Below are 20,329 nucleotides of genomic sequence, written 5' to 3'. Positions count from 1 at the left end.
ATACAAAAAATAAAAGATCTTCACAACTCAGATAATCATGATGGTGTGATCACTCACCTAGAGCCAGACATCCTGGAATGCGAAGTCAAGTGGGCCCTAGGAAGCATCTCTACGAATAAAGCCAGTGGAAGTGATGGAATTCCAGTTGAGCTATTTCAAATACTAAAAGATGATGCTATGAAAGTGCTGCACTCAATATGCCAGCACATTTGGAAAACTCAGCAGTGACCATAGGACTGGAAAATGTCAGTTTTCATTCCAATCCCAAGGGAAGACAATGCCAAAGATTGTGCAAGCTACCACAAAATTGCACTCATCTCACACGCTAGTAAAGTAACGCTCAAAATTCTCCAAACCAGGCTTCATCAACATGTGAGCCATGAACTTCCAGATGTACAATCTGGTTTTGGAAAAGGCAGAGGAACCAGAGATCAAATTGCCAACATCCGCTGGATCATCTAAAAAGCAGGAGAGTTCCAGAAAAACATCTATTTCTGCTTTATTGTCTATGTCAAAGCCTTTGACTATATGGATCACCACAAACTGTGGAAAATTTTGAAAGAGATGGGAATACCAGACCACCTGACCTGCTTCTTGAGAAATCTGTATGCAGGTCAAGAAACAACAATTAGAACTGGACATGGAACAACAGACAGATTCCCAATAGGAAAAGATGTACATCAAGGCTGTATACTATCACCCTGCTTATTTATCTTAAATGCAAAGTACATCATGAGAAACGCTGGGCTGGTTGAAGCACAAACTAGAATCAAGATTGCCGGGAGAAATATCGATAATCGTAGATATGCAGATGACAGCACCCTTATGGCAGAAAGTGAAGAAGAACTAAAGAACCTCTTGATGAAAGTGAAAGAGGAGAGTGAAAAAGTTGGGTTAAAGCTCAATATTCAGGAAATTACGAACATGGCATCTGGTCCCACCACTTCATGGCAAATAGATGGAAAACTGAAAATAGTGGCAGATTTTACTTTGGGGGGCTCCAAAATCACTGCAGATGGTGACTGCAGCCATGAAATTAAAAGACACTTGCTAGTTGGAAGAAAAGTTATGACCAACCTACACAGTTTATTAAAAAACAGAGACATTCCTTTGCCAACAAAGGTCCATCTAGTCAAGGCTATGGTTTTTCCAGTAGTCATATATGGATGTGAGAGTTGGACTATAAAGAAAGCTGAGCATAGAAGAATTGATGCTTTTGAACTGTGTTATTGGAAAAGACTCTTTAGAGTCCCTTGGACTGCAAGGAGATCCAACCAGTCCATCCTAAAGAAAATCAGTCCTGAATATTCATTGGAAGGACTGATGTTGGAGCTCCAATACTTTGCCCACCTGAGCGAAGAACTGACTCATTTGAAAAGACCCTGATGCTGGGAAAGATTGAAGGCAGGAGAAGTCGATGACAGAGGATGAGATGGTTGGATGGCATCATCGACTCAATGGACATGAGCTTGAATAAACCCCGGGAGTTGTTGATGGACAGGGAGGCTTAATGTGCTGCAGTCCATGGAGTCGCAAAGAGTCGGACATGACTGAGCAACTGAACTGAGCTGAACTGTGTAGCTTAGGGAACTATACTCAATATCTTATAATAACCTATATTGGAATCTGAAAAGGAATATGTATATATATATAGAGAGAGAGAGAGAGTACATTATATATTATGTTCTCATATATATGAATCTCTTTGCTGTACCCTTGAAACTAACAGATTTTAAATTAACTATACTTTGTTAACAAAGAAATTTTTCAAACCACAAACAAAGAAACTAAAAGAAAATGAATAGAGAACAACAAAAATAACCAATAAAGATTTAAGAAAATTGCATAAGTATCCCCTATCAATAATTAAATATAAATGGACTAAATGCTTCATACAAAAGGCATAGAAAGGCTGAATAAGTTAAACATAGACCCATAGATAAGCTACCTACAAGAGACTCACCACATCTAATGGCATACACAGACTGAAAGTGAGGGAATGCAGAAAGCTATCACATGCATGTATAAATGAAAATAAAGAAATCTGGGGTCCTCTTGGTGGGAATGAAAATTTGTGCAAGAAAACATTATGGTTTATTGAAAAAATAAAGGCTAGAACTACCATCCAGCAATTTCACTTCTGAATATATACTCAAAGAAACACCTATTCAAAAAAAATTATGTGAGGAATTCCCTGGTGGTTCAGTGGTTGAGACTCCAAACTTCCAGTGCAAGGGGCATGGGCTCAATCCCTGGTCAAGGAATTGGGATCCCACATTCCAAGTGGTATAGCCAAAAATTAAAATTTAAATATTTTTTAAAAAATTGAAAGCTCATACTCCTATGTTCATTGCAGCATTATTTACAACAGCCATGATATAGAAGTAACCTGCATGTCCGTAAATAGATGAATAAAGAGATGCTGCATGTGTGCGTATATGTGTATATGTATGTGTATACATGCAAATATACATATTTATATATATATATATGTATACACATTCATGTGTATAAATAAAATACAACATAAAAATAAAATATAAGTAAATAAAAACATAAAGAATACTTTTTTGAAAAAACCTGGAGACTTACTACCTGACTTTAACACTTACTATAAAGCTTCAGTAAGGAATATAGTGAAAGTAAATCAATGGTGAAAGTAAATCAATAGGATAGATTAAAGAGTACAGAAACAGACCCTCCTATTGATTTTTTCTATAAAGATGCAAAGTATATTTAAGGAAAAAAAGGAAAAAAACCTCAACACAAGTTGCTGAAATAATTGAACATCTATATGCAAAACAAAACAAAAAACTAAAGAAAAGAACCCTGACTCTTTTGGTTATACCATAAATGAAAATGTAAATTCTAAAACCATAAGACTTCAGGAAGGAGAAATCTTTTGATAAAATCTTTGGGCTAAGGAAAGATTTCTAAGTAGTACCAGCAAAAGCTCAACTATAAAAGAAAAACTGATAAACTGAGCTTTGTTAAACTTAAGAACTTCTGCTCTTCAAAAGACACTATGATGAGAATGAAAAGACAAGCCACAGATTGACTGAAAATATTCACAAATAAATTATGAAGAACTTAGGCATGAAATATATAAGGAATTATCACAACTTAATCATAAAGGGAATGACAGTTAATGAATATTGGGTTTCTTCTTGAAATCTTTTTGAAATTAGACAGTGGTAATGGTTGCCCAGCTATGTAATATATACTAAAATTCACTGAATTTTATACTTTAAATGGATGAATTGTATGGTGTGTGAATGATTTCTCAATAAACTGTTCCTTAAAAGCTCTGTAATTCCATATTTATTTCACATTCATTTCCCTGGTGGTTCAGATGGTAAAGAATCTGCCTGCAATGCAGAAGAACCAGATTCGATCTCTGGGTTTTGAAGATCCCCTGGAGAAAGGAATGCTAGCCACTCCAGTATTCTTGCCTGGAAAATTCCGTGGACAGAGGAGCCTGGTGGACTGCAGCCAAAGGGGTCGCGAAGAGTCAGACACGACTGAATGACTAACACTGTCACTTTCACTTTTTTAGTATATATAGCAGTATTTTCTTATTGCTAATAAATCATCATTTAAAAAACCATGAAACTAAATGTTGGATATAGTTTACATGTAAGAATGTTTTGTCATGTCAAATGTAAATAAATATAAATTTTTATAATATATAAATGTTAAATACATTTATCAGCCTGATATAAACCATTGGCATATACTTTCAATGAAAATATAGTACTGTTCAGCATGAGGGATATATGCAATGTTTTATAATAACTGTAAATGGTAAATAATTATTAAAATTTATAAAAATGAAAATGAAATCAAAACAAGACAAAGTGAAAAGAATGTTTAAATGTAATTAAACTAAAAATGACTGAGTTACTTGCAGGATTTGGGAATTTTAAGTGAAATAATGTGCAAGGTTGTCTGACAGAGTGCTTTCTACTTGTAAATGCTGAATTTTCTTTAAAAGAATTAAATATATTACTATCCAAGTATAAAATGAATATTTTGTCAATTAGAGAAAAGTTAATTATAAATGAAGGCAAAGTAGTATTTAATTTTTTTAGAATGTGCTACCTTAAGAAAAAAGCTAGATGTTTCTGAGTTGAGTGTAGTTTTACATTCTTATAAAATTGTTTATTTTGTCCACCAGCAAAAATAAGTTCTTTCAGATTATATACTGATTGTGTAGTAGGAAGGGTATATTTCTAAGTGAACTCCAATTATTTCAAACTGTGCCCTTTATCCTAACACTTACGAATATCTTTTGGAGTGTATCTATTTTTAGGCACAAACCAAATGTTGCTTTGCTCATGTACTTTCCATTTTGGTTTTTTGAGGATCTTTGGTTTGCTTTCATTATTATTATTATTATCATTTGATTTCATCATGTATAAATTGAGATGGTATTACAGAGCTCCCATTTTCTATAGTAATAGTTTTAGATTTATAGTTCCCCCCACCACTGGTTTGTAAAATCTTTGAACTAAAGTATGATCTATTCTTGACTTAAAAAAATAATTTTTAAAAAGGGTAAAATATATGAAAAGACACTTTACCATAAAAGAAATAGCAGTTTCAAATAAGCAAAGGAATAGATGTTCAATATCATTAATCATTAGAGAAATTCAAGTTAAAACCACAATGAAATATTACTACATATCAATTAGAATGATTTTTTTTTTTTAAAGAAAACCTAACCATGCAAATTACACTCATTTCACATGCTACCAAAGTAATGCTCAAAATCCTTCAAGCTAGACTTCAACACTATGTGAACTGGCACATATGTTGAATTTAGAAAATGAAGAGGAACTAGAGATCAAATTTGCCAACATTCGTTGGATCATAGAAAAGGAAAAGAATTTCAGAAAACAAACTAGTTCTGCTTCATTGACTATGCTAAAGCCTTTTACTGTGTGGATCACAACAAACTGTGGAAAATTCTTAAAGAGATGGAAATACCAGATCACCTTACCTACCTCCTGAGAAATCTGTATGCAGATCAAGATGCAACAGTCAGAACCAGAGATGAAACAATGGACTGGTTCCAAATTGAGGAAGGAGTACGTCAAGGATGTACATTGTCACTCTGCTTATTTAACTTATATGTAGAGAGCATTATGCGAAGTATCAGGCTGGTGAGCCACAAGCTGAAATCCAGATTTCCTGGAGAAATATCAATAACCTCAGATATGCAGATGACACCACCCTAATGGCAGAAAGCAAAGAAGAACTGAAGTGCCTCTTGATGAAGGTGAAAGAAGGGAGTGAAAAATCTGGCTTAAAACTCAACATTCAAAAAACTAAGATCATGGCATCTGGTCCCATCACTTCATGACAGATAGATGGGGAAAAAACTTATGTAATGGGGAAAATAATATTTACCTTTTTAAATTTAATATGTTGGATCTAAAACTCAAGTGAAAAATATTTGGAATTTTAATGTTTTATTTTTATTCACTTTTTAACTTCTTTTTGTCATTGAGTCTATGAAAATATATTTTCTGAAAATTTAAATTATTTTCTCTAATGTTTTGCATATTAAAGAAAGCTATAGCCTGAGAGCCTCTTTAAGTGCTAAGTAACAATTGATATTTTGACATTCTTGGAAAGTGATATGTGTTTGATAAGAGGTGGTGATTATATCATCAGAACAGTTTACTTTTAGCACGTCAACAATATTTATGCTCAGTCTTTGAATCCTATTGCTTGACTTTTGGACTTAAGAGATTTGAGGCACTGAAATATCCAGTCCATTTGTTACACTCACATGGCCAAACTCAAAGTCTTCCAATTGGATCATATATATATATTTTTAGGAGAAAACATAATTACTACTTATTCATGCAAGTTGGGCTCCAAAATTGTGCATATTTCATCTTTGTGTTTTGTTTAGCAATATTTGTGTAAGAACATATAACAAACTGCACAAATATAATTCCAGATTAAGAAAAAACACAAAAGTAAGTCAATCACTGGACTACTTAACAGTCTCTTATTAGAGAGGTCTGTTTGGCTCTTACTGGCTTAACCTAAATTAATGGTTTACTATATATGGACTGTCTATTACAGTGATATGTTCCTCAATATATGTTGATATCTATCTATCATCTATCTATCTATCTATCTATCTATCTATCTATCTATCTATCTATCTATCTATCTATCTATCTATCTATATGTATGTATATAGGACTTCCCCAATGGTAAATAATCCATCTGCAATGCAGGAGACATATGAGACATGGGTTCAACCCCTGGGTTGGAAAGATCCCTGGGAGAAGGCCATGGCAACCCACTCTAGTATTCTTGCTTGGAGAATCTCATGGACAGAGCAGCCTGGTGGGCTGCAATCCATAGGGTTGCAAAGAGTCAAACATGACTGAAGCAACTGAGCACACGTGCATATGTAAAAATATATATTTGAGCAAAGGAAAGGTTTTTTTTTCCCCCATCAAGGGAAAAAAATTGGTTTCTGACTCATCAGCTGTACAAAGGGAAATGATTCTTCTTTCCAAATGGTTAAGAAATAGGAGACAAGTCTACAATTTGACTGCTTTTTCTGATAGAGACTTATTTCTTTTTGTGGGGGTCATCTGTTCTAATATGTAGCCCTTTAGCTTACTCATGGAACTTGGAAAATTCTTGTGATTCTATTGTTTATGTATTTATTCTTTGCTATTGTTTGATCATGTTTATTTTGATTTGATTTTCTTTTTGTCTCCCTCCCAATGCCTCTCTCTCTCTCTTCAGTCAGACCATTGTGAAGATTAGATTTCTGGAAAGCTAGCAAAGACTGACATGCTTTCTGAACCTTCTTTACCACCTTCTGTACTCTGGAGAGATTTCACTCTGAGGGGGATATGTAGTTAATAGTCACCAGTTGTGCTTCTTAGCCCACTACAAGGAATTAGCTTAAATAGCCAAGTTGCAATATACTACTGCTTCTTTTAAGGACCTTGAGTTTCACAGATGGCACTTGGAAGTATGCCTTATATCTTGTTCATCCTGGGCACACAGGAAAGTAGACGAGTAACAGCTCCTCTAAGACACATATCCACATTTGCACTTTTGTGTGAATAACGATTACTTGTGTCTCAAAACATTGCTTCCTATCTCAGTTGCCTAAAAGATGACAGTCACTTCAAGGATCTAGCTACTATTCAGTGATGAAGAGAAACAGAAAAGCTTGGAATGTGGGGAAAATGCTTTCTTCCTTGGGGATTTTGTGAGCTATTTAGCAGATATTTTTGGGGCATCTATTGCCCACAATATGGGGCAATAGATAGGGGACTTAGAGATGAATAAAAATCACCCTGTCTTCAGGAAATAGCATAGGAGAATGAAAGCTTCTAAGTGTCCTTCTAGATTCCAGAGGCAGACTGTGAGCTTTTTTTTTTTTTTGGCTACCCACAAGTGTAGTATTATTAAATCTCTAAATCATTAAAACTGTAAAATCAGAAGGGGCAAATGTGGGTAAACAAGGTTGATCCTTTCATCATCATAACTGTGGCAACAAGGAGCTACACCTAACAACATATTTGCTGGTATGGCCAGCTCAAACACCAGCAACTCACGAGAATATATATATATATATTTTTTTTTTCCCACAAATAGGTGATATCAGGTTACTGCCTGCAGTAACCCTAAGATCCTGAAAATACACACAAGAGTTAGCAATCCAAAAACAGTGTCTCACTCTTGAACATATTTCATATCTTATGAAGTTTTGGGGCCTATTTGAATAAATCTACAATGCATGCCATTTTCTTGAAATTCATATATGCCCAAATTAAATGTTAAATATATTCTCTAATGGTTTGTGGTTAAATATTATTACCAGTTTCTCATATCTTGACTTTAAATTGATTTTGTTTTTACCTATTAGATGCCTGAGTCAATGACTAATGACTTCATGACTATTCATACAGTAACCAAAATTTCCAAGACATTCTAAATTTCAAAGCTTATTTCCTAGTAGCCTTCCAAACCATGACAGTGTCCCAGGAAGTCTCAGTTTTTCAAATCAAAGTTACATCTCCTGGATTGCATCTGGCACCTAGAAGTAACACAAAAACATCATTTATCACATTTTATGGCCTGAATTGGAGTTTGAAAAATATAGTCACACACACACACTGCTCATATTCAGGAGATGGGAAAATACCCAAAGTTAGGAAGTGAGAATAATGATAAGAATATCCACAAAACTTTGTCAGACCATACTTGGCTCCTGGTTTAATGATCTAACTCTTAGATGGGAAACATGTTTTGAACTACTTAAAATTGTTTTGTTGTTTTAGTTGCTAAGTCGTATCTGACTCTTTGTGACTCCATGGACTGTAGCCCACCAGGCTCCTCTGTCCCTGGGATTTACTAGGCAAGAATACTGAAATGGGTTGCCATTTCCCTCTCCAGGAGATCTTCCCTACCCAGGAATAGAAGCCATGTCTACTGCAGTGGCAGGTGGATTCTTTACTGCTGAGTCACCAGGGGAGCCCCTACTTGAAATTAGAAAGTGGTGGCTCAGATGGTAAGGAATCTGTCTGTAATTCAGGAGACCTGGGTTTGAACCCTGGGTTGGGAAGATCCCCTAGAGAAAGGAATGGCTACCCACTCCAGTATTCTTGCCTGGAGAATTCCATGGACAGAGGAGCCTGGCAAGCTATAGTCCATGGGGTTGCAAAGAGTCAGACATGACTAAGCAACTAAAACTTTCACTTCACATTAAATTTGCTATTAGTGTAATGATTTGGCATTTAAAATTTTCCAAAAAGATTATTTATTCATTTCTTTTGAGGTGAGGTAGAAGGAAATAGGTAGAAGTTTCAAAACTAGCCTTATCCAAGTGTTTTTCTTATTTTTGTCAACTTTATAAATTGCATCTGTGTCTTTGTGCTAATTGGACTGTGAGCCAACTGAAAGATAGGAAAGCTCTTCAAGGTAGAAATTTGATATACGTCGAGTCATTAGGAAATTAATGTTTATTCTAAATTGTGATCCTCTAAGATTTATTATCTTATTTTGTTTTCTGGGGATTAATAACAAGAGGATATAGTCATACCTAACCTGCAAATTGTACATAGGATCTATCTGGAAACATTCTGTTATTCAATGAAAAGTCTAGATAAAGTAGCTTTTTTTTAAATCAATATTCAGCTCTGATTTTCCTTTTTAAATATATGTGTGTGCACATGTGTGTATATAATTCAGCTACTTTTTTTTTTTAAAGATTGAGCTTTATCCACAGTCATGAGATAAGTTCTGTAGACCTGTGTTAAATTCCGAGTGTCGATATATATGAGAGTAAAAGAGTGCTATACCTCAGAGTAGCACAATTATTGAAAAGAACTATAAACCTTTGAGATCCAAATCTCTTGCTGCTCTGACTATAGTACTGAAATTTAAAAGGGTAAAATGTGCTTCAGAGGATAACTTATTGAGTTCCCAGCATAGATTTGCCTTCTGCTCATGCAAGTCTATTGGAATCTCCCTTTCCTAAGGCTTTGAACTCGACATTCCTGCCTCAACAACAGAGGATAAAAGCCATGGTGTAATGGATAAGCCACACAAGTAAGAAATACAGATGTGGACTACATGCTTCCAAAGAAGAATTGAGCTTGCTGAGAATCTGTGTCAGATATTGTAAATGTCTAAGATGTTAAGAGGTGAGTACTTTGGTGCTTATTGTTGTTGGGGTGAGTGTATGTGTGTGTGTGTTGGAAAAAATATAGTGAGAATATTATCATGCTCTGTATAAGAAGCTGAAATGAATTTTATAAGAAAGTTAACCTTTCGGAAATGTTGAGCCATCAAAACAATAGTGAAAACTTGAAGAACACAGCTAAAAGGATTATCTTCTTAGCTTGAAGAAAGTAGACTTTTGCAATAGGAAATCACCATAGGAGGGAGCAAGAGGAGAGAGTGAGAGTAAGGCAGTTAGTCAGTCAGTTCAGTCGCTCAGCCATGTCCGACTCTTTGCGACCCCATGAATCGCAGCACACCAGGCCTCCCTGTCCATCACAAATTCCCGGAGTTTACTCAAACGCATGCCCATCGAGTCGGTGATGCCATCCAGCTATCTCATCCTCTGTCGTCCCCTTCTCCTCCTGCCCCCAATCCCTCCCAGCATCAGGGTCTTTTCTAATGAGTCAACTCTTCTCATGAGGTGGCCAAAGTATTGGAGTTTCAGCTTCAGCATCAGTACTTCCAAAGAACGCCCAGGACTGATCTCCTTCAGGATGGACTGGTTGGATCTCCTTGCAGTCCAAGGGACTCTCAAGAGTCTTCTCCAACACGATAGTTCAAAAGCATCAATTTCTCGGTGCTCAGCTTTCTTTAGTTCCTCTTCACTTTCTGCCATAAGGGTAGTGTCATCTGCATAACTGAGGTTATGGATATTTCTCCCGGCCATCTTGATTCCAGCTTGTGCTTCTTCCAAACCAACGTTTCTTATGATGTACTCTGCATAGAAGTTAAATAAGCAGGGTGACAATACACAGCCTTGACGTAGTCCTTTTCCTATTTTGAACCAGTCTGTTGTTCCATGTCTAGTTCTAACTATTGCTTCCTGATCTGCATACAGGTTTCTCAAGAGGCAGGTCAGGTGGTCTGGTATTCCCATCTCCTTCAGAATTCTCCACAGTTTATTGTGATCCACACAGTCGAAGGCTTTGGTGTGGTCAATAAAGCAGAAATAGATGTTTTTCTGGGCCTCTCTTGCTTTTTCAATGATCCAGCAGATATTGGCAATTTGATCTCTGGTTCCTCTGCCTTTTCTAAAACCAGCTTGAACATCTGGAAGTTCTCGGCTCACGTATTGCTGATGCCTGGCTTGGAGAAATTTTAGCATTACTTTACTAATGTGTGAGATGAGTGCAATTGTGTGCTAGTTAGCATTCTTTGGGATTGCCTTTCTTAGGGATTGGAATGAAAACGGACATTTTCCAGTCCTGTGGCCACTGCTGAGTTTTCCAAATTTGCTAGCATATTGAGTGCAGCACTTTCACAGCATCATTTTTCAGGATTTGAAATAGCTCAACTAGAATTCCATCACATCCACTAGCTTTGTTCATAGTGATGCCTTCTAAGGCCCACTTGACTTCACATTCCAGGATGTCTGGCTCTAGGTGAGTGATCACACAATTGTGAATATCTGGGTCATGAAGATCTTTTGGTATACTTCTTCTGTGTATTCTTGCCACCTCTTCTTAATATCTTCTGATCCTGTTAGGTCCATACCATTTCTGTCCTTTATTGAGCCCATCTTTGCATGAAATGTTCCCTTGGTATCTCTAATTTTCTTGAAAAGATCTCTAGTCTTTCCCATTCTGTCGTTTTCCTCTATTTCTTTGCATTAATCGCTTAGGAAGGCTGTCTTATCTCTCCTGGCTGTTCTCTGGAACTCTGCATTCAAATGGGAATATCTTTCCTTTTCTCCCTTGCTTTTTGCTTCTCTTCGTTTCACAGCTATTTGTAAGGCCTCCTCAGACAACCATTTTGCCTTTTTGCATTTCTATTCCATGGGGATGGTCTTGATCCCTGTCTCCTGTACAGTGTCACGAACCTCCATCCATAGTTCATCAGGCTCTCTGTCTATCAGATCTAGTCCCTTAAATCTACTTCTCACTTCCACTGTGTGTATATATATATATATATTTGGGATTTGATTTAGGTTATACCTGAATGGTCTAGTGGTTATCCCTACTCTCTTCAGTTTAAGTCTGAATTTGGCAATAAGGAGTTCATGATCTGAGCCACAGTCAGCTCCAGGCCTTGTTTTTGCTGACTGTGTAGAGCTTCTCCATCTTTAGCTGCAAAGAATATAATCAAATCTGATTTTAGTGTTGGCCTTCTGGTGATATCCATGTGTAGAGTCTTCTCTTGTGTTGTTGGAAGAGGGTGTTTGCTATGACCAGTGCATTCTCTTGGCAAAACTCTATTAGACTTTTCCCTGCTTCATTCCATACTCCAAGGCCAAATTTGCCTGTTACTCCAGGTGTTTCTTGACTTCCTACTTTTGCATTCCAGTCCCCTATAATGAAAAGGACATCTTTTTTGGGGTGTTAGTTCTAAAAGGTCTTGTAGGTCTTTATAGAACCATTCAACTTTGGCCTCTTCAGCATTACTGGTTGGGGCATAGGCTTGGATTACCATGATATTGAATGGTTTGCCTTGGAAATGAACAGAGATCATTCTGTCGTTTTTGAGATTGCATCCAAGTACTGCATTTTAGACTCTTTTGTTGACTATGATGGCTACTCCATTTCTTCTAAGGGATTCCTGCCCACAGTAGTAGCTATAATGGTCATCTGAGTTAAATTCACCCATTCCAGTCCATTTTAGTTGGTTGATTCTTAGAATGTCGACTTTCACTCTTGCCATCTCCTGTTTGACCACTTCCAATTTGCCTTGATTCATGGACCTAACATTCCAGGTTCCTATGCAATATTGCTCTTTACAGCATCAGACCTTACTTCTATCACCAGTCCCATCCACAACTGGGTATTGTTTTTGCTTTGGCTCCATCCCTTCATTCTTTCTGGAGTTATTTCTCCACTGATCTCCAGTAGCATATTGGGCACCTACCGACCTGGGGAGTTTCTCTTTCAGAATCCTTTCTTTTTGCCTTCTCATACTGTTCATGGGGTTCTCAAGGCAAGAATACTGAGGTGGTTTGCCATTCCCTTCTCCAGTGGACCACATTCTGTCAGACTTCTCCACCATGACCCGACCGTCTTGGGTGGCCCCACATGGCATGGTTTAGTTTCATTGAGTTAGACAAGACCGTGGGAAGATATCCCTCGTCCAAGGTAAGGAGCAGCAGCTGCACTTTGCTGGAGCAGCCGTGAAGATATACCCCACATCCAAGGTAAGAGAAACTCAAGTAAGACCATAAGTGTTGGGAGAAGGCATCAGAGGGCAGACACACTAAAACCATAATCACAAAAAACTAGCCAACTTGATCACAGGACCACAGCAAGAGTAAAGGGACTATCATTTATTGAGCTTTATCAAGTACCAAGAGCTTTACATATGCTATCTCATTTAATCCTCATAACAATCTAACAGTGTACATACTATGACCATCTCTACTTTACACATAGAAAACAGTCTTGAACAGATTACTTGACTTGCCTAAGGTCATGTAATTATTAAATTCTGGGTTGTGTTTTAGATCCAGGTCTTTGTGACATGTAACACTGAATTTAAATAGGAATAAATATCTAAGAGAAAACTATGCCTTTATCATTTAATGGTTTGCTCATGAAGAATTGTATCTCTACTCAATTTTAGTTTTCCAGGAAAGTTTTTCACATAGTATGTTCAAAAAGTGCCTCAGCAATTCAAGTATATGCAACCAAAGGAAAATTAACACTACAGAAAGAAGCAATCATTCTCAGTAGTGAAAAAGCTGTGACTATGACTTTTTCCTTTTTTCTTCTAAATTTTTTCCATAGATTATGTAAATAGAAACCAAATTTTCCAGAGTAAATATGTCCTGTTATGTGTGGAAATTAAGACTTCCATTTTGAGATATTTTTATTTAGCTACAGCAACAGTGCAGTTCGTTCTGACTGAATCTAGATTTGTGTCACATACTTTTGGACACTTGATCAGTCTAATGAATTTAAAGCTCTTTTATTTTTATAATTTATAAAAGTTTATGTAGTTTCAGAGAGGTGGAAATATTTGTCTATTTTAAATTACAGCCTTTTAGAACTTTTTCCACATGTATTCATTAACTTTTAATTGCATCTTTAATAATATTTTCAGAATTCATTAAGTATGCCAAAGTTATAGACAACTATGGTATATGGGCAAGATACTTTGATTTGAAGACAAAATTTGAATTGAAAGTTCTGCCTCTTATTTACCATGTAACTTTGAGTAATTCATTTAATCTATCTGAGTTTCAATTTTCTCATCTGTAATATGGGAATAATAATCACTACCTCATGTAGTTGTGAGAATAATTTGAGGTAATAAATGTAAACCTACTTTGTAGATAATAAAATTCTATGGCAGTGCCAGGGGGAAAGGAATCAGATGAACACTAAAGGAACACTTATCACTGTGCTAGTTGGCAACATTTTCTCTTTGTTGCTCCCCAAAAGGCCAAGATTTGAATATCCCTGAGAAAGAATAGCTTGCCCCTCAGCTGGATAACATTTCTTGACTTTCCTTCCTATTGGTCCGGGATCTATGCGGTAGTTGCCAATATACTAGCAGGAAGAGTTTAAAGATGTATGGAAGAATTGCCTCCTAGGTTATCTTCTTCATGTAAAGTGATCGTTCCTCAAGGAGAATCCTGCATAACAATGCATATAAATACCTTGATTCAGGGAAATAAAGGGAAATTTGAGGATGGACAATAGTTTCATAACAAAGCTTAAACACCATTGCAATGAAGAATTTTAGTCGAGTAGAAAGGCCCTAGCCTGGAAGAAAGGGACCAGAATTCCAATTTTGGTTTCACTACTAATTTCATAACCTAAGGCAAGTCCCTTTCCATCATGGATTCAAAGCTCCTCTCTACACAGTGACAAAACAGATTAGCTCTAAAATTTATTTCATCACTGACATTCTGTGATACTATTTTTAATTAGGATAAAAATATTGAAATTGTATAGATTTTAGGATGCCATTTTATACCTCAAAAGGAAAAGAACAATTGCACAAACTGTTTCTGCATTGTTATAATAAACATTGAATTACATTAGTAGATTTATTGGGGTATAATTAATGCAAACTTTTACATTTTAAAAGTATCTTAAGATATAACATCACTTTTGAGCCTCAAAATAATGGCATTTCATGATTTATTCTCACATAATAAATCCAGAAAATGAGTCTCAGAAGTTTGCACAAAATCAGATAGCTATTAGAGGAGGGCATGGCAACCCACCCAAATATGCTTGTCTGGAGATCCCATGGACAGAGGAGGCTGGGGTTGCAAAGAACTGAACACGAATGAACAAATGAGCACAGCACACATATAGCTATTATATGATAGATCTAGAAATCCAACTCTGGTCTGTCTGTCTCTAAGTCAAATCTTTTTTTTTCACTACACCAAGCTGTCTCAGTTCAGTTCAGTTGCTCAGTCATGCCCAACTCTCTGTGATCGCGTGGAATGCTGCACACCAGACTTCCCTGTCCATCAACAATTCCCAGAGCTTTCTCAAACTCATGTCCATCGAGGTGATGATGCCATCCAGCCATCTCATCCTCCATCATCCCTTTCTCCTCCTGCCTTCAATCATTCCTAGCATCAGGATCTTTTCAAATGAGTCAGTTCTTCCCATCAGGTGACCAAAGTATTGGAGGGTAGCTTCAGCATCAGTCCTTCCAATGAATATCCAGGACTGATTTCACTCAAAATTGAGTGGTTTGATCTCCTTGCAGTCCAAAGGACTCTCTAGAGTCTTCTCCAACACCATAGTTCAAAAGCATCAATTCTTTGGCACTCAGTTTTCTTTATAGTCCAACTCTCATATCCTTACATGACTACTGGAAAAACCACAGCTTTGACTACATGGACCTTTGTCAGCAAAGTAATGTCTCTTCTTTTTAATCTGATGTCTAGGTTGGTCATATCTTTTCTTCCAAGGAGCAAACTTCTTTTAATTTCATGGCTGCAGGCACCATCTGCAGTGATTTTTGAGCCCCCCAAAAATAGTCTGTCACTTTTTCCTTTGTTTCGCTATTTGTTTGCCATGACGTGATGGGACCAGATGCCATGATCTTAGCTTTTTTAATGCTGAGCTTTAAGTGAGCATTTTCATTCTCTTCTTTCACTTTTATCAAGAGGTTCTTGAGTTCTTCTTCGCCTTCTGCCATAAGGGTGGTGTTACCTGCATATCTGAGGGTACTGATATTTCTCCCAGCAATCTTGATTCCAGCTTGTGCTTCATCCAGCCCGGCATTTTGCTTGATGTACTCTGCATATAAGTTAAATAAGCAGGGTGACAAATACATCCTTGGCATACCCCTTTCCCTATTTGGAACCAGTCTGTTGTTCCATGTCCGGTTCTAACTGTTGCTTCTTAACCTGCATACAGATTTCTTAGGAGGCAGGTAAGGTGGTCTGCAATTCCCATCTCTAAGAATTTTTCAAAGTTTGTTGTGATCCACACAAAGGCTTTGGCATAGTCAATAAAGCAGAAGTAGATGTTTTTCTGGAATTCTCTTGCTTTTTTGATGATCCAATGGATGTTGGCAGTTTGATCTCTGGTTCCTCTGCCTTTTCTAAAACCAGCTTGAACATCTGGAGATTCATTGCTTATGTACTGTTGAAGCCTGGCTTGGAGAATTTTGAGCATTACTTTGCTAACGTGTGAGATGAATGCAATTGTAGGGTAGTTTGAAGATTCTTTGGCATTGCCTTTCTTTGGGATTGGAATGAAAACTGACCTCTTCCAGTCCTGTGGCCACTGCTGAGTTTTCCAAATTTGCTGGCATGTTGAGTCCAGCGCTTTAACAGCCTCAGCTTTTAGGATTTGAAATAGCTCAATTGGATTCACATCACCTCCACTAGCTTTCTTCATAGTGGTGCTTCCTAAGCCCCACTTGACTTTGCATTCCAGGATGTTTTGGCTGTATGTGAGTGATCAACCCATCATGGTTATCTGGGCCATGAAGATCTTTTTTGTACAGTTCTGTGTATTCTTGCAACCACTTCTTAGTATCTTCTACTTCTGTTAGGTCCATATCAATTCTGTTCTTTAATGTGCCCATTTTGGATGAAATGTTCCCTTGGTATCTCTAATTTTCTTGAAGCAATCTCTAGTCTTTCCCATTCTATTGTTTCCCTGCATTTCTTTTCATTGGCCCCTGAGGAAAACTTTCTTATCTCTCCTTCCTAATCTTTGGAACTCTGCATTCAGATAGGTATGTCTTTCCTTTTCTTCTTTGCCTTTAGCTTCTCTTCTTTTCACAGCTATTTGTAAGGCCTCCTCAGACAACCATTTGACCTTTTTTCATTTATTTTTCTTTTGGATGGTCTTGATCACTGTCTCCTGTACAATGTCATGAACCTCCGCGCATAGTTCTTCAGGCACTTTGTCTATCAGATATAATCCCTTGAATTTATTTGTCACTTCCACTGTATAATCTTAAGGGATTTGATTTAGGTCTGAATGGTCTAGTGGTTTTGTGTACTTTCTTCCCAAACTGTCTAGATGATCTTATCTAGGCTTCAAATAAGTGAAACTCATCTAGACAATTAATTTAAAGAAATGGTTACTGTTTTATATATAGTAAAATTAAAATATTTTATACATTTTATATATTTTTAAAAATATTAACATTTGAAACTGAATTTGCTAACCACATTCAATGACTTTATGATCACTAGACAAAATGGGTATTTAAATATAATATTTAGAGCTCTTGCTCTCAGGTGTGCAACAGGGAGAGAAAGAATAAAGAATGGTATACAAGAAAATATCCATTTATTTAAGGATCATCTATCACATTCACTCCATTAGTATAGACATTTGTGGCAACTATTGTACTCCTTACTTTAACTTTTACATGCTTCTTTCATCAGTTTCCCCCACAATAAATATAATTGCAGGCTTTAAGGAGTTTAAAGCAAGTTATCTCTGTTAATGAGTAGAGTGACTCTTTATTATTGATGTCACAGCAACAACAAGAGCCACCAATAGAGAGTTTATGTTGTAGGGCAGGGAGAATATTTCCTATAAACTTCTTGATTCTATTGACTGGCCTAGTAATTAAATTGATATAAGACATATTAACAAGAGAAAAACAAATTTAGTTATATATGCATGAGGGTCCCATAAAAACATAGAACCCAAAAGGAAGTGTGTCTGTTGAGGCTTATATACCATCCAGAGTTAAGGAATGGGTCAGGGGCCTAGAGCTTCAAAGGGGAAGAGGGTAATTCACAGGACAGTAAGAAAAATAAATGTTTGATAATTCGATACTTGTCTACACATACAAACAAAACTTACCTCTTGCAATAGCTCTTTCTTTGAGACAGCCTCTTAATTAAATTATTTTAGGTAGTTAAGGAACAAGTAAAAGCTTTTCATCACTTCATAGCAAATAGATGGGTAAACAATGGAAACAGTGAGAGACTTTAATTTTGGGAGCTCCAAAATCACTGCAGGTGGTGACTATGGCCATGAAATTAAAGGACACTTGCTCCTTGGAAGAAAAGCTATGACCAATCTAGACAGCATGTTAAAAAGCAGAGACATTACTTTACCAACGAAGGTCCATGTAGTCAAAGCTATGGCTTTTCCAGTAGTCATGTATGGATATGAGAGTTGGACTATAAAGAAAGCTGAGCACCAAAGGATTGATGCTTTTGAATGGTGGTGATGGAGAAGACTCTTGAGAGTCCCTTGGACTGCAAGGAGATCCAATCAGTTCATCCTAAATGAAATCAGTCCTGAATATTCATTGGAAGGACTGATGCTGAAGCTGAAATTCCAATGTTTTGGTCCCCTGATAAGAAGAACTGACTAACTGGAAAAGATCCTGATGCTAGGAAAGATTGAAGGCAGGAGGAGAAGGTGATGATGGAGAATGAGATGGTTGGATGCCATCACGGACTCAATGGACATGAATTTGAGTAAGTTCCTGGAGCTGGTGATGGACAGGAAAGCCTGGCATGCTGCAGTCCACAAGGTCGCAAAGAGTTGGACATGACTGAACTGAACTGAAAAGCTTTTCTTAAGTCAGCTGGATCTTGATAGCCTTCAGTTCAAAATAATCCACATGCATAGTAACACAATAATAGTGGGAGACTTTAATACCCCACTCACAACTATGGATAGATCAACTAAACAGAAAATTAACAAGGAAACACAAACCTTAAATGACACAATGGACCAGCTAGACCTAATTGATATCTATAGGCATTTTCACCCCAAATACGATCAACTTCACCTTTTTCTCCAAGTGCACATGGGAACCTTCTTTTTTCTCCAGAATAGATCACATCCTGGCCATAAATCTGGTCCTTGGAAAATTAAAAAAATTGAAATCATTCCAGTCATCTTTTCTGACCACAGTGCAGTAAGATTAGATCTCAATTACAGGAAAAAAAAATGTTAAAAATTCAAACATATGGAGGCTAAATAACACGCTTCTGAATAACCAACAAATCATAGAAGAAATAAAAAAAGAAATCAAAATATGTATAGAAATGAATGAAAATGAAAACACAACAACCCAAAACCTATGGGACACTGTAAAAGCAGTGCTTAGGGGAAGGTTCATAGCATTACAGGCTTATATCAAGAAACAAGAAAAAAACCAAATAAATAACCTAACTCTACACCTAAAGCAATTAGAGAAGGAAGAAATGAAGAACCCCAGGGTTAGCAGAAGGAAAGAAATCTTAAAAATCATGGCAGAAATAAATGCAAAAGAAACTAAAGAGACCATAGCAAAAATCAACAAAGCTAAAAGCTGTTTTTTTGAAAAAATAAACAAAATTGACAAACCATTAGCAAGACTCATTAAGAAGCAAAGAGAGAAGAACCAAATTAACAAAATTAGAAATGAAAATGGAGAGATCACAACAGACAACACTGAAATACAAAGGATCATAAGAGACTACTACCAGCAGCTCTATGCCAATAAAATGTACAACTTGGAAAAAATGGACAAATTCTTAGAAAAGTATAACCTGCCAAAACTGAACCAGGAAGAAATAGAAGATCTTAACAGACCCATCACAAGCAAGGAAATCGAAACTGTAATCAAAAATCTTCCAGCAAACAAAAGCCCAGGACCAGATGGCTTCACAGCTGAATTCTACCAAAAATTTAGAGAAGAGCTAACACCTATCTTACTCAAACTCTTCCAGAAAATTGCAGATGAAGGTAAGCTTCCAAACTCATTCTATGAGGCCACCATCACCCTTATTCCAAAACCAGACAAAGATGCCACAAAAAAAGAAAACTACAGGCCAATATCACTGATGAACATAGATGCAAAAATCCTTAACAAAATTCTAGCAAACAGAATCCAACAACATATTAAAAAATCATACACCATGACCAAGTGGGCTTTATCCCAGGAATGCAAGGATTCTTTAATATCTGCAAATCAATCAATGTAATACACCACATTAACAAATTGAAAGATAAAAACCATATGATTATCTCAATAGATGCAGAGAAAGCCTTTGACAAAATTCAACACTCATTTATGATTGAAACTCTCCAAAAAGCAGGAATAGAAGGAACATACCTCAACATAATAAAAGCTTAATATGAAACCCACAGCAAGCATCACCCTCAATGGGTGAAATTGAAGC

At 36.6% G+C, this 20,329-nt stretch overlaps 1 protein-coding gene across 2 annotated transcripts in view; it reads left to right on the top strand.

Moving 5' to 3' along the window:
* ZC3H12B (zinc finger CCCH-type containing 12B) overlaps positions 1 to 20,329 on the top strand; it is a 562,987-nt gene that overhangs the window by 420,599 nt on the left and 122,059 nt on the right. For both annotated transcript variants that reach the window (XM_043457508.1, XM_043457509.1), the window contains one exon: positions 9,531 to 9,695. The gene's annotated coding sequence lies outside the window, so the exon portion shown is untranslated. The remainder of the gene's footprint in view (positions 1 to 9,530; positions 9,696 to 20,329) is intronic.

This window comes from Cervus canadensis, chromosome X (assembly GCF_019320065.1).
Source record: "Cervus canadensis isolate Bull #8, Minnesota chromosome X, ASM1932006v1, whole genome shotgun sequence".
NCBI lineage: Eukaryota > Metazoa > Chordata > Mammalia > Artiodactyla > Cervidae > Cervus > Cervus canadensis.
This window is presented reverse-complemented; position numbering and strand designations above follow the sequence as displayed.